The 15,326-nt window shown below is 39.2% G+C and overlaps 1 protein-coding gene across 1 annotated transcript in view; it reads right to left on the bottom strand.

Moving 5' to 3' along the window:
- Window positions 1–15,326, bottom strand: part of LOC126355974 (uncharacterized) — a 626,068-nt gene that overhangs the window by 62,424 nt on the left and 548,318 nt on the right. The gene's annotated exons all lie outside the window — the stretch shown is intronic.

Raw genomic sequence — 15,326 nt, 5'->3', positions numbered from 1 at the left:
ATGCATAGGATATGCAATTACAACACATTACGGGCTTTTGATGTATGAACTCGGAACTGGTTCGAAATACTGCACACATGTGTTATATTGGGTCAGGCCAGGTGAATATGTTGGCGAAGACAACAACTCTAGTTCACTGTTATCCTCCTTAAACGAGAAAAGCACGATTCTGACCTCGCAACCCTTACAGTTATTGTCCCGTAGAATGCCACCGGCATCGGAGGAAACAACAGAAATGAGGGGATGCCAGTGATCCGCATAACGTTCATGTATCCCACAATCGCCACACTGTCTACCATTACCACCACAGGTCCAATGGCAGTCTATGTGACTTTCCCTCACAGGATAATACTGTCTCTTTTGGCCTGCCCCCCCACATTGCAGTGCGTGTTTCATAGCACCCATTCGCCTGGCTGTCAGCGTATGTGGACAGTACAATCGATAGGCTGTTAGAAGGATTGTAACAAGGAACATGATTTATTCAGTCACGTGGGTGTTGAATCAAAGAGAGAACGGGCTTTGGGTCGCGCAGTTTTCCTACGTCAGGAGCACGTTTGTAGCAGGCCCAAGTGTGTACCCTCGGCAGGAAAACAGGCTAACTCTGCATTGTTGCCAGACCTCCTCCAGTGCCTGGCTCACTCTGCAGTTGGCCAAATCTCCTACTCTCCTCCTCCCTCCTCCACCGACCCATCACTTGCACTAAGGTACATGTGGGACTAAAAATGTCAGCTGAGATAAAGTGCATGGTTACCATGTTATAGGCTCTTATCTCAAGGTGTGCTAACCCTTAAATGAACTCATCAATAATGTTCTGTCTATGACACAGCAATTGCCTATTTGCTCATAAAAATAGTTGTAAGGAAACTCTGAAGTGTCTAAAACTGTGATACCTAAAATATGGGGTACAGGAATCAACTGTCGATCAAAGCTTCACAACAGTTACGATGAAAAGGATTATTATTGAGGAAACACGCGATTATCGAGACAGAAAAATAGAAACAGAACAGTAAGAGGGCTACATCATAAATGAAGGAAATGTTTTTAGAACCAACTCTTTACTTTTATTACTAGGTATCATCTCATAGTGTACCATTATCTCATCCAGACTCATTTCTTGAAAAGATTAATGTTCAGTGTGTTCCACTAAAGTTTCGGTTTTCACTAGTAGAATACAAAATAATTTGTAACTCTTGAGGGCTCTGAGTAGAATACAAAATAATTTGTATTTTACTCATAAAATTCTGTGTGATGTGTGGTTCTATGGCCCTTCTGCAGTCAAAGCACTGTGTTTCAATGTCACCATTGCTTCTAAATTTCATAAATATCAGATTCTCACTGGCGATATTTCTCATGCGGTTTCATAAAACAGAATATTCAAGTATTAAATCAGTCTCCTGGTTCTATTTCTCTGACAATCTTTGATCTTAATTCGTCTTCTCAAAGATATGAAAATGATCAGTGCATTACATCTAGAGACCACGTTATTAAAAGGATACAAGTAAGATTCTGTCAGATCCACGACATTTTCGAAATTGAACTAAACTGCTTTTCTCTTTTTTTCTCCGCAAAATTTTACTTACGTCGAGTTTGTCTCCACCGAGTATTTGCAGCAGCATTGAAGTGGAAATTTCGTGGCCCCTGTATGGACAACTACTAAAATGAAAGTTGGAAATGTATCCAGCAGAGAGAGGCTTCACTCTCATGAAAGACTATCTTACATTAATTATAGAAGAAAGAGAATAGCACTTGTATGTATGTTACATTCTAACTACACATTGAAAAAATAAGGATTTCAAACAGAAATGTAATTTTCTCGTTATAATTATCTCACACGTCAGAAACGAGATCATTGATCAGATAATTAAACATGTATGAGGAGTCTTCTATCGAAAGAATCCACCGGTTTGGACAATCGGAACAGGATTATCCAGGCAAAGACACCGTTACGATACAGTTGGGTCTAACACCGAAGAATAAGGCGCGACGGAGCGCCTAGCAATGCACTAAATAAACAAATAAATGTGCAACATATTCAGGCAATAACAAGCTACAATTTAACAAACGTGGAAGGTTTTTGTATTTTGCAACAGTAAATATCAATTGTCAATTCTTTGAGGAAATTCGGTAAGTTGAATCATCTATCACATAGATTAATATAGTTATCAGAGCCCTTCAAGAGTTACATAATACAGACTAGGACCAGGAGGATATCTGCTTTATAAAGGACTACCAGGATCAAGGGCACTAGAAAATGTTTCCCAGTACAGAGTGAATTTTTGGTAAACAGTAGAATATTGGAATCCACAGAGGATTTATCTTCTAATCCCCCATAAACAATGAAGGTGGGAAACAAACTCTACATACTGATAAATGTCCAAGCTTCAACAAATGTTAAAAATGTAACTAACAAGGATGATGCAGAAGAATTTTGGGATGAACTCGACTGACTGGTAACGACCATACCAGATACTAATATTTAAATTCTTCTTGAAGGCTTTAACCCTAAGACAGGACGAAAGAAGAAATTTCGACGTGTGATTGGGCAATGGTCAGCGCGTAAACTTACAAACAGGTATGGAGAATGCTTAACTAAATCTCATAGTAAACATGGGTTGGCTTATGAGACAACGAGGCTTAAGAGAAAGACAAGTAAGTTAAGGACCTTGCAATGTCCCAACGTAACGCTAGGAGAGTTTCAAATAGTTTATGGGGGCATCGATCAGAAATTTCGTAAGGACATGTATAATGTTGAAGTACTCCGCGGCGTCCATACTGATTCAGACCACTATATGCAAAAATTAATATCAAACTGACACCTAAAAGTAAAAACAAACCCCAAAAGTTATACAGAAAGAGAATTTACAAACCTAGTTATATTATTAATAATCCGACTTTTTACGAGAGTTGTAGAACACCTTTAAGTGATAACTTAGCAGCAATGGCTGAAGGGCTGAAAGCGTTAGCTGAAGAAGTTGCCTCCTTGAGGAAACGTAAGAAACATGCTTGGTGGAATGAGGAATACGAGATGGCGATCCTGTGCAGGCGTAAACCTTGGTTAAATGATCAACCAAGGAAAACTGAAAGTTCAGGGAGAATTTAATTAGTGTTAGACGAATGCGCAGCTAAAGAAATTAGAAGGATCAAAAGGAAATTTCATCAGAACTCACTAAAATCTATCGAGGAGGCTTTCAGCCGCCATTAGACTAGAGATTTACTAACTGATGTTTAAACAGTACCAGACTAAACATGTTCCATCTATTTTTATGATGCAGAATATGAACGGAAAGGTAGCACGTAACAGTTATGACAATTCAGTCTTATCGAGACGAACTACAAGCAGACACCAATTCGCTTCGGAATTATAAGGCAGCATGTGAGAGTCAACTAGTGGCACAACTTTGGATGTATGAAAATGTAGAAACTATTCGAAATTTACATACATGCATTTTTGAAATTTAGACAACTGAAAAATTGCCAGAGGATTGCAAAGTTGCAATTCACAGGCCACAGATGGAAACCTTTTTTTGCTGAAAATACCGTATTTTCTTATGGCTGTTAGGGGGGAACATCCAAACATGATACTTAAAAAACATTTCTTCATATTTTACAGCTAAATTTATTAAATTAAGCCACTTTTTAAAGAATGTAACAGCTTTTATATAGCTAAAATAATTTAAAAAGGAGGTGCAATGAATGTAGATGACGTTGGTAGCACTGCTGAAAAGCATTTTCTGGCCAAAAACGTCGGAAAAAAATCGCTCTGAGCACTATGGGACCTAACACCTGAGGTCATCAGTCCCCTGGAACTTAGAACTACTTAAACCTAACTAACCTAAGGACATCACACACATCCATGCCTGAGGCAGGATTCGAACCTGCGACCGTAGCGGTCGCGCAGTTCCAGACTGTAGCGCCTAGAACTTCTCGGCCATCCGGGCCGGGTCCAAAAAGGTCGATTCCATTTTTCTGTTAACAGATTGTGTTATTCTGAGGCCTACTGCCAACCTATCCTGACTTCCCCCTTACCTATACATGTGCTCAGTACAATGTCAAATAGTGGTTGTAGAAACTCTGTTGACAGTTTTTGTTATATTCGTGGTGAATTTGTTATTAAACATTACAGACTTTGTAGAAAAGGTTTATCTATCATACTTCGGATCTAATCTTGGTGATCAAGATAAATCTTGGGCGCCGTATGAGTTGAAGATCCAAGGAAATGGTCCATAAAGGAGAAAACAGCCATTACATTTTCTGTGCCTATGATATGAAGGGAACCATGAAATCATTCTGATGATTGCTACTTTTGTAATGTTGATCTCACTGGTCATAATTCGAAAAACAGCTAGGTGATAAGCTGCTTTAACCTTCCGTCCGCCATCCGACCAGTAGGGCATAGCGTAGCTTTGCAAATTCCTGAACCACCAGTTGATTCACAGTCTATTCCAACAGAAGTATTTGCTGATTTACAATCTGCTTTAGATGAACCAGATGATGATGAATTCCATTGTAATACAGAAAGTTTAGAGCCGAAATTGTTTACTCAGACCAAGCTTAACGATTTGGTATGGGATCTGGGCATAACGAAAGATAAAGCTGAATTTTTTGGCTCTAGATTAAAAGAAAAGAGCTTACTGGCAGTTGAGCCAGCATATACATGTATAGAAAGAGAGAGCAGGAATTTTCCAAGTTTATTCAACAAGAAGGTGATCTAGCGTACTGCTCAGACATTCCCAGTCTGATCAATGACTTTGGTATTGAATACAAAAATGAAGACAGGAGGCTGTTTATTGCTTCACCCAAAGTTAGTTTAAAGGCTCTTTTATTACACAATAGAACCTGTATGCATCTATACTTTTTGGAAATTCTGTACATACGAAAGAAAGCTATGAAAACCTAGAAATAGTGCTGAATAAAAGAGGCTATTCTGCTCATGGTTGGATGATGTGTGACGATCTAAAAGTAACCTGCATGCTCCTTGGTCAGTGAGGTGGCTTTACCAACTTTCCATGTTTCTTGTGCGAATGCGACAGTAGGGCTAGGGATCAAAGCAGTGCAAAAAGAACTGACCTGTGAGGGAGTCTTCAAAACCGGATGAGAAGAAACTTCTACGCAAAAAACTTTGTAGATCCAAAAACCATACGTCTACCACCTCTACCTATAAAGTTGTTGTTGTGGTCATCAGTCCTGAGACTGGTATGATGCAGCTCTCCATGCTACTCTATCCTGTGCAAGCTTCTTCATCTCCCAGTACTTATTGCAACCTACAACCTTCTGAATCTGCTTAGTGTATTAATCTCTTGGTCTCCTTCTACGATTTTTAGCCTCAACGCTGCCCTCCAATGCTACATTTGTGATCCCTTGATGCCTCAGAACATGTCCTAGCAACCGGTCCCTTCTTCTTATGAAGTTGTGCCTAAACTCCTCCCAAATTCTGTTCAGTACCTCCTCATTATTAGTATGATCTACCCATATAATCTTCAGCATTCTTCTATGGCACCACATTTCGAAAGCTTCTATTCTCTTCTTGTCCAACTATTTATCGTCCATGCTTCAGTTCCATACATGGCTGCACTCCATAAAAATACTTTCAGAAATGACTTTCTGACACTTAAATCTATGCTCTTCTTCAGAAACGCTTTCTTTGCCATTGCCAGTATACATTTTATATCCTCTCTACTTCGACCATCATCCGTTATTTTGCCCCCCAAATAGCAATACTCCTTTACTACTTCAAATGTCTGATTTCTTAATCTAATTTCCTCAGCATCACCCGAATTAATTCGACAACATTCCCTTATCCTCGTTTTGCTTTTGTTGATGTTCATCTTATATCCTCTTTTCAAGACACTGTCCATTCCGTTCAACTGCTCTTCCAAGTCCTTTGCTGTCTCTGACAGAATTACAATGTCATCGGCGAACCTCAAAGTTTTTTTTTTCTTCTCCCTGGATTTTAATACCTACTCCGAACTTTTCTTTTATTTCCTTCACTGCTTGCTCAATATATAGATTGAATGATACTGGGGAGAGGTTAAAACCCTTTATCACTCCCTTTCCGACCACTGCTTCCCTTTTGTGTCCCTTGGCTCTTATAACTGCCATGTGGTTTCTGTACAAATTGTAAATAGCCTTACGCGCCCTGCATTGTACCCCTGGCACCTTCAGAATTTGAAAGAGAGTATTCCAGTCAACTTTTTCAAAAGCTTTCTCCAAGTCTACAAATGCTAGAAACGTAGGTTTGCCTTTCCTTGATCTTTCTTCTAAGATAAGTCATAGGGTCAGTATTGCCTCACGTGTTACAACAATTCTACGGAATCCAAACTGATCTTCCTGAGGTCGCCCTCTACCAATTTTCCATTCGTGTTAGTATTTTGCAGCTGTGACTTATTAAACTGATAGTTCGGTAATTTTCACATCTGTCAACACCTGCTTTCGTTGGGATTGGAATTATTATATTCTTCTTGAAGTCTGAGGGTTCTTCGCCTGTCTCATACATCTTGCTCACCTGAAGGTAGAATTTTGTCAGGACTGGCTCTCCCAAGGCCGTCAGTAGTTCTAATGGAACTTGGTTCAAGAATCATAAAAGAAGGCTGTACACATGGAAGAATCCTGGAGATACTAGAAGGTATCAGGTAGATTATATAATGGTAAGACAGAGATTTACGATCCAGGTATTAAATTATAAGACTTTTTCAGGGGCAGATGTGGACTCTGACCATAATCTGTTGGTTATGAACTGTGGATTAAAACTAAAGAAACTGCAAAAAGGTAGGAATTTAAGGAGGTGGGATCTGGATAAACTGACTAAACCAAATGTTGTATAGAGTTTTATTGAGAGCATAAGGGAACAATTGTTACAAATGGGGGAAAGAAATACAGTAGAAGTAGAATGGGTAGCTCTGTGGGATGAAATGGTGAAGGCAGCAATCAAATAGGTAAAAAGACGAGGGCTAGTAGAAATCCTTGGGTAACAGAAGAAATATTGTGTTTAATTGATGAATGGAGAAAATATAAAAATGCAGTAAACGAAGCATGCAAAAAGGAATACAAACGTCTCAAAAATGAGATCGACAGGAAGTACAAAATAGCTAAGGAGGGATGGCTAGAGGACATATGTAAGGATGTAGAGGCTTATCTCACTAGGTGTAAGATAGATACTACCTACAGGAAAATTAAAGAGACCTTTGGAGAAAAGAGAACCACTTGTATGAATATCAAGAGCTCAGATGGAAATCCAGTTCTAAGCAAAGAAGGGAAATCAGAAAGGTGAAAGGAGTATATGAAGGGTCAACACAATGGCAATGTACTTGAGGAAAATATTCTGGAAATGGAAGAGAATGTAGATGAAGACGAAATGGGAGATACGATACTGCTTGAAGAGTTTGACAGAGCACTGTAAGATCTAAGCCTAAACATATAAAGTTAGGCCTAATGAAACAGTTTGTAAAGGGTTTGCCTAAAGGTGGACCATTTTTAAGTATCTCTGCCAAAAGCATTCACAGCTTTCGCAAGCTAAACTAGAAGAAAGCGTCTTTGTCGGACCTGATTTTAGAAAATTGATGTTTGATGTTAACTATGAATCCACAATTGTCTTCCAATGAGAAAGGAACATGGGTATCATTCAAGCAAGTCGTTACAAAGTTCTTAGGACATGGAAAATGTTTCTATTATAGCTAGAATGTTAAAGTAATGTAAAACTTTCGGATGATTTATGAGCCTGAAAGTTCACATTTTTAACAGTCACCTTGATACTTCCCGAACAATATGGAAAATATTAGTGAGGAGCAAGGAGAGTGTTTTCACCAGGACATCAAAGTGATGTAAAAACGCTACCAAGGCCGCTGTAACACCAACAAGATTGTGGTCACTTCACCGAGAAGTTCAGCAAGTGACTCAACATGGAAAAATCTACAACAGTGGCTTCAAAGAAAAACAGAAAGAAAATACAAACCAATTCAAACTGACAAGTGAAACCTCTATTAACACATGTAATCGCTTTAAGTTTCTTACTGTAAATACAAACCATGCTTATATTGTAACAAAGCGTTTCATTAATTTCCCCCTTTACCCAATTACATAGCACTTTTATATTATATAGTAAAAAGCATATTGCTCGAAAACAATGGATGGTACAAAAAAACTATGGCTACATATGGTTTCAGCTCATAAAAATATATAAATATCAACTATCAAAGAAGAAAGATTTTCCAAAAAAAATTCGCTGGCCTGTGTAATACATCTACTGCAGAAAGAAAACATGAAATATCGAATCCAGATAATTACAGAATATATCTTTGCTGGATACCACTTAGAAAATTTTCTCTAAAGTTCTGTATTTCACAATTCATGAACTGCTTGTTGGTGAATTAGGTGAATAGGAAGGAGATCTTCGTTCAGGGTGAAGCTGTCTTGATCAAATTATTAGCCTTCAATGGATAATGAGACCAACGGCCTTGCCGCAATGGTAGAACAGGTTCCCATCAGATCACCGAAGTTAAGAGGTGTCGGGTTTGGCTAACATTTGGACGTGTGACTGTCCGGTCTGCCGAGTTCTGTTGACAAGAGCGGTGCACTCAGCCCTTTTGAGGCAAATTAAGAAGCTACATACTGTGATGTAGTGGATCCGATCACGAAAACTGACAACGGCGGGGAGAGCGGGTGAACTGACCTCGCACCCCTCCGTACGCGTAGCCAGTGGTGCCTACAGGTTCAGAGTGGCACGGCAGTCAGTCAGTACCGTTATATTTTCCGACACCTGTTCGGTTGGAGTAAATTTACAATGAAACACCAAAGCGTCAGGAACAATACGCTGGTGATCAGCTTCGTCGATTTTACAAAAGCCTATGACGGTACCCATCGTGAATCACTGCTGTGTATCCTTACAGAATTTGGTTTACATCAAAAACTTGTCAAACCCACTGCAGGCGCTCATCGATATGCTAAACCTGGAGTAAGATTCAGAAAATAATTTTCTAAACCTTTTGAGATTCGATCTGGCTTTTGACAAGGTGAAGGATCATACATTGCCCTTAATTTCAGGAAAATTTTCTTAAACTGTAATTTTGGGGCTCAACGTTGTGTAAAAGTGTATCGTAGGCTATGGGAATAACTATAAAAAAATTGAATTGGGCATCTAAGATGTGGTGCTGTAGGAAGATGTTGAAAATTACGTGGACTAATAAGAAATGACTTTCTCCGAGGAAACGACGAGGCGAGGAACACGTGGTAAAATCTTTGAATCATAAAAGACACGATAATAGGTCATATGTTAAGACATCGAGCAACAGCTTCCCTAGCACGTGACAGAGCCGTTACGTGAAAAATATGTAGGGGAAACCAGGCATTAAAATTAAGCCAGCGAATATTTGAGGACGCTGATTACAAATGCTACTGAGAGGTGAAGAGCTTGACACAGAAGATGAATTCATGGCGGACAGAATCAAATCAATCGTAAAAATGCTGAATAAAACTCACATAATATTTTAAAAGTTGTTACCCATATTTGGCAGATGCAAAACTATCATCTACAGCCGCCAACAATCTGGGAAGCATTACAATGAGTCTGACTTAAGTAGAATTGTAGGCAAAGGGCCAGTGGCGTCGTGCTTAAACAAGGCTTGGTCTTAATATTACACCTAGTTACCATCTCACTCAATCAACATGCGAAACATTTGAACTGAAGTTCTTGAAACAAACAAATTAACTCTTGTACTTTGGGGAAGGTGACTCATTAGTCAAGTCTACCTGTTTCTCTGTGCTCTGACCCCCCTCCCTGCCCCCCCCCCTCACACCAACTACCCCGCCGCTAGTTATGCTGTATTGAATAAAAGAATTTGTTGTGTGTTTTTGGAGATCTCTAAGGGAATGAGTTGGGTGGTGCTGCTTCTCCTCTACATTGCAAAAAATTAAAACTTTAATAAAACGTTCATTTTTTTGATTTTCAAAACAAACTTTATCACTAACAGTTATTTTTGACGTATGGCCACTATTATGGTCAACACGTGTGAAATATTTATTTATTTATGGACGCATTTTACGCCCACATTGGAGCACTAAAATTAAACATTTGCAACTGATTCTACAATTTGTAAGTTTAAATCTTAGCAGTGAACAATTCCTTCTTTTCCCAAAACTTCTTTATTCGAAGTGATCTGGCGGCTTCTTCTTGGGCAGATATAATGCATTACTTCCGTCGTGACCGCTTGAATGTCAGTTATATGAGTTTGTTCTTAAGCAGCAACTTCTTTACCCTATGTTCAATTTTATGTTTGTTAATGTTCATTTCATTTACATACATTTGTACTTCTTTAAATCAATTTTTTCTGTCTTCCGGTTCTAAAAGAAGACAACGTTGTTTCCGGACCCTAGTATTGGGTAAGCGAGAAACGTGAACCAAAAATGTAAACAATTTTTTTCGCACTGTATCAACAATGGATTTACTTTCTTGGTAACCCCCGAACTGGGTAAGAGTCTCCACTGACCATTAACTTGGTGTCTTTCATTGATAATCGTTCGACGTATTCTGCAATTTGTCAGCTGTTGCTTAAGCGTTTAGTTTAATGTTTCACATCCATATGTTGCTTCCGGTTTAATAATGGAGGAATAATGCTCAAGTTTAGCACTTATCGAAAGAGATGACTTTTTGTAAGTTCGCCACGTAGTTCTCTGTGTTTCTGGTAGTTTTAATGTTCTACTACCTATTGGTGCTCTTTCATTGGCATTCCAAGTAATAATCTCTCCAAGATATTTAAACTTTTATACCACCTTCATTTTTTTAGCGTAGTGAAGTATAAGATGGGATGTGTCAACTTGGAAGGTGAACATCATTTCTGTTTTCTCAAAAGAAATTTCCAACCCAGCCTATGTCACTAATCGTTCTAGTTCTTCTATCTGAAACTTTGATTCATCGATAATGTCTTCTAACAACTTCAAATCATCTGCAAATGCAAGACTGTTAAGTCGAATCTTTCTTCCAATCTTATCAGATGGCGAACATATCTTGTTCCTTTTGCGCATGATTTTCTCCAGCACATAATTAAACATCTTAGATGCCCCATTCTATTTTTTCTAGTTCTCCCCATAGCCTACAATACACTCGTACACAACGTTGAGCCCCAAAATTGCATTTTAAGAAAATTTTCCTGAAATTAAGGACAATGTATGATACTAATAGACAGCTTTAAGCCAGTTGAACCATGTGGCTTGAGTTGTTTCATCCGTGATCGTTTATTTTGTTTCCAGAGTAACAGAATTCGTTCATTTCTTCATTTCACGGTCCCAGTAATGATTTTTTTTTTTGTTATTTATCACTGCTTTCGTCTTTGATGTATTCTCCAGTCGTAGTTTGTATTAGTTAGTCTGTTAATTACAACCTGTCTAGCAGTATTAATCGCTATACCGAAAGATATTGTCATCAGCTAATCACATAGTTGACATTCTTTCAATCTTAACTTCAGTTTCATTCCTTAATTTTCTTTGTATCTCCTTCATTTCTATTGATACGTACATTGGTGACGAAAATTAAAGCAACAAACGCAAATTTTGCAACGTTGCGTTTATTTTGCCACAAAGCCATATACACAGCTACTCTAACATGTAAAGAATACATAACGTAAACAAATACAACGTGCATATCGGAAGGAAAAAACGTTCTTTGTTTTTGCGCACACACTCTGACAGCTGGTTAAAGTGTTCAATATGGGGTGTGACCACCTCTAGCAGCCATGATGTGGAATGATGTGAATGATGTCATCGATCTCATACTGACGAATTAACGCCCGTTCCTCCTGCAGATCTGCTGACAATTCTTGGAAAGTGGTTGGTGGATGCTGACGTGATGAAACCTCTCTACCCATGCATCCAAGGCATCATCCTTGGGATTCAAATCGGGAGATCGAGCAGACCAATTTGGCACACATCTTTCAAAACAACATTGGTTCACTGTCTGTCCAGGTGACATGTTGATGACTCCACTCTAGATGCCAGCCTTTATTCTTTTTTTTTTAAGTCGATAGGGCAACAGCTTTCGCTTCGTCAGCATTTTCCGAATTTCGTTGCTCAATCACACTGGTTTTTATTGCCGTCCTTAATCCACTTACTGAGCACGCATTTATCGAGACCACGATTACAGTTTGTTTAAACTTTGCCCATAATTCTCTATGTCCATCATACTGGCAGTAGAAGTTTGCAATTGACTGTTTGAGATGCTAAGAATGCTTATCTTCTCCTTCTAGCAGAAACACTCCCCTAGCCTTCTTGACTGACCTATTAGCTTTCGTAGCCATAGTTGCTTGGATGACATCATGACCACTAATCTCATTCTTAATACTGACCCATTGATGAGGTCTGGCCTGTTTGTAGCTACAAATTGCATTTGCAGTAAATACCCAACCACAAAGTCCTAAAACAATCTTTTTCTTAGCTGCAGCCCTTCTGCATCAGTGACATGCATTAATGAAATTCTGCTAGCACTGTGCACACGTTTCTCTCGCCAACTGGAGACCATTTATTCCGGGTGACACATCAGGGTTAGCTAGTATTCTGTTATTAACACGATGTTAGTACAGGGTCAACACTAAATACATACATGTGATGTGTTGGTAGCGAAGTGCCGCTGAATGTTTATTTCTTTCGCACTTCCTCACATGTCACTGAACACATAAAATTGGTTGTCTGACATTCTCTATCGTTACAATTTGCGTAAAACATGCGATGATATACATCTATGGTAACCTGAAAGGGTACATTCTACCACTGGTTTCCTACCGCACTCAACTTCTGATGATTCGTAGCCGCCAAATGGGGTGCAATGTGACTCGTAACAGCAAAACTCTCTATCCTGGTCGTCTGCTAGCTTTGGCAGCAAGACGCTTTCCACACAAGCGACATTTTAAAGGGACCACACTTTTATTAATCAGAAACGACCTAGAAGCATTTTGGAAACATTGTAAATTGCAAAGGATAAAGCTATATTAGGACTTGGAGCCAGCGCTGGAATACCAGGACTGAATCAGGCGACAGCCGAAGTCTGTCGACCCGCGGTCAGTAGGCTCGGAATCGCCTCCATGACGACACACCACAAGTGGCGATACTGTAGCAGCCTGGAGGCGCCCTGTTCTATGCCGTTCATACCATCATGTGCAGTAGGTTAGTCTCGGTAGTGATGTAGTTTTCGGTTCTTTATCCGAATTTCCTATTCAGTAAGCTTCTGCGACCTATTACCGAACGATCCCCCAGCCGATTTTCCGACAACCGTACTGAGATGTTTAAGATTTCAGTATGGCCCTGTTGTCGGTTAGCTGTGGTTTATTTACCCCTATAATTTGTTATTTTAAACATATTGAGCGGTTTTGGCTTTGGATTACGTGATTGTATTACTAAAGGATCACCACAAGACGCGTCCAGTTGGAAATTGAGTTCATAATACATTATTTTCCTTTGTTATATGGTTAGGTTAGGTAGTTATTGTGAATGATTACAACAACAACAAAAAAAAATCCAGTTTCGGTCTAAATTCTCTCAAAATGAACCTTATTTTTATGCAATTAAGAGTTTAAAGATCATTAAATATCACGACATTGACCCTGCCGCTCTGGGTACGTATGCTACATTAGTGTTAGCTGAAATTGTTAGTGACTTCGAGAACTCTTTTCCACAAATTGTTTGCTTATTAACAACCAAAACGCGTTTAAAACTTTTAAGTAACAATGCAAAGGAATTTTGTGATTTCTGATAGGAGGAATCTTCCAAACTTTCGTACATTAACTGCTTACGCTCGCATCATTCGGCAACGAAGTAAGACTGCGCCTCTGTTAAATGGAATTACATAAAGTAAAGCATTCACAGGATGCGAGTTGTATTAGCGAAGTAGCTAAGGCGACGAACTGCTCTCACAAAGTGCGTAGGTTCGTATACCACGGGATGCGGAAATATTTTCTTCTTTTTCGTGTTTGCAACACATTCTCTAACTTCCTTAATTTTCAAAGTTATGCATTTTTCTGAAATGTTCATTGTAATTCACACGTAAGAACGCGCTTTCTCAGTAACGAGTATCTCCAATTTCGTGACTTCTGAATGTTTGTGAAATGAAAGATGAAACTGTTGTGCATGAAACAACTGATAGACATTTATACTACTTCTTTTCACAAATAATTCACTATTTTTTTCGGAACAGATAGCGATTTCCGAGAGAGTAGTCACACAGGAATCTAAGAGCACAACGTAAATAACTGCGTATGAAACTAGCAGCAATCGTCTTTACACTCAAGTTTGTCACAAGTATTTATCTTCGATCAAAACCTTAACAACAGTAGACACAGATGAAAGGTTACCACCACAATATTTTGAGACTATACCACCATGTATGAAACATTTTGATTCATCATTTATAAATTAGAACGAATTTCTATAGCTGCACTCGCCACACGCTCTCGAAAAGTCAAGTTTTTAAATTTTGCTTTTGTGAACCAAATAGTTGATGTATCTCATATGGAAGTAGGCTACTTCGTTATTTGGGTCTCTAGGATCGAACTACAACTACATTCAATCCATCTTCTTTGACACTCCGTTAAACAATGTTCCGGGTTCGATGAGATGTATTCCGTCTATGCAACTTATTCCCATACGGTTTTCGCTTCTTTTATTTGTGAAACATCATCGCAGATAAAGGATGGGAAATGCGTGTGGCAATAAACAAACTGCCTTCAATCAGTTGCATAGACAGAACGTACCTCCACGAATTTTGAAGCAACTAAGGAACGACGGAAAACAGAAAAAGAGGACGATATTTCGGGTGTTTCTGTGTTGTATTTGTACAATGTGATACTAGACTCCATTCTTGCCTCATATTCAGAAACGTGAAATCCAAAACAAAACGTCGAGGTGAATGAGAATAAAACGACATGATAAGACAATTACGACAGGTTCCAGAAAAAAGTCAGTGTTCTATCGTTACCATGCATTCACAGAAGCCTGGTCAGAGAAATTTGAACAGCATTACGTACTCTAACGACACTTTTCGGTACTGAGAAGAGTGACATGCCAGTGTCGGCTGCTAGCCCCTTCGAGTACGTGCTGCTGTGGCGCTGCAGTGCGCATACGCGGACCTGGCGCAAGGACAACTGACAACAGCCTTTCACTTTCCTAGGGCCATTCAGCATCGCTTTCGAAATGCTTGCTGAACAATGCTGGCGCTATGTTTCGAAAACAAGACCTTTCGGAATGCTCGCGTACCGAACCGATCGGCAAAATGGCGGAAAGGTACAGCATAGGGCCCCAGTGCGGTATTACAGCCCAATCACAACTGGGACAGTCCCCGGATCAGAATATTC

The sequence above is a fragment of the Schistocerca gregaria genome, chromosome 3 (assembly GCF_023897955.1).
Source record: "Schistocerca gregaria isolate iqSchGreg1 chromosome 3, iqSchGreg1.2, whole genome shotgun sequence".
Lineage (NCBI taxonomy): Eukaryota > Metazoa > Arthropoda > Insecta > Orthoptera > Acrididae > Schistocerca > Schistocerca gregaria.
Note: the sequence above shows the minus strand (reverse complement) of the source record. Positions and strands in the feature narration are given on the sequence as shown.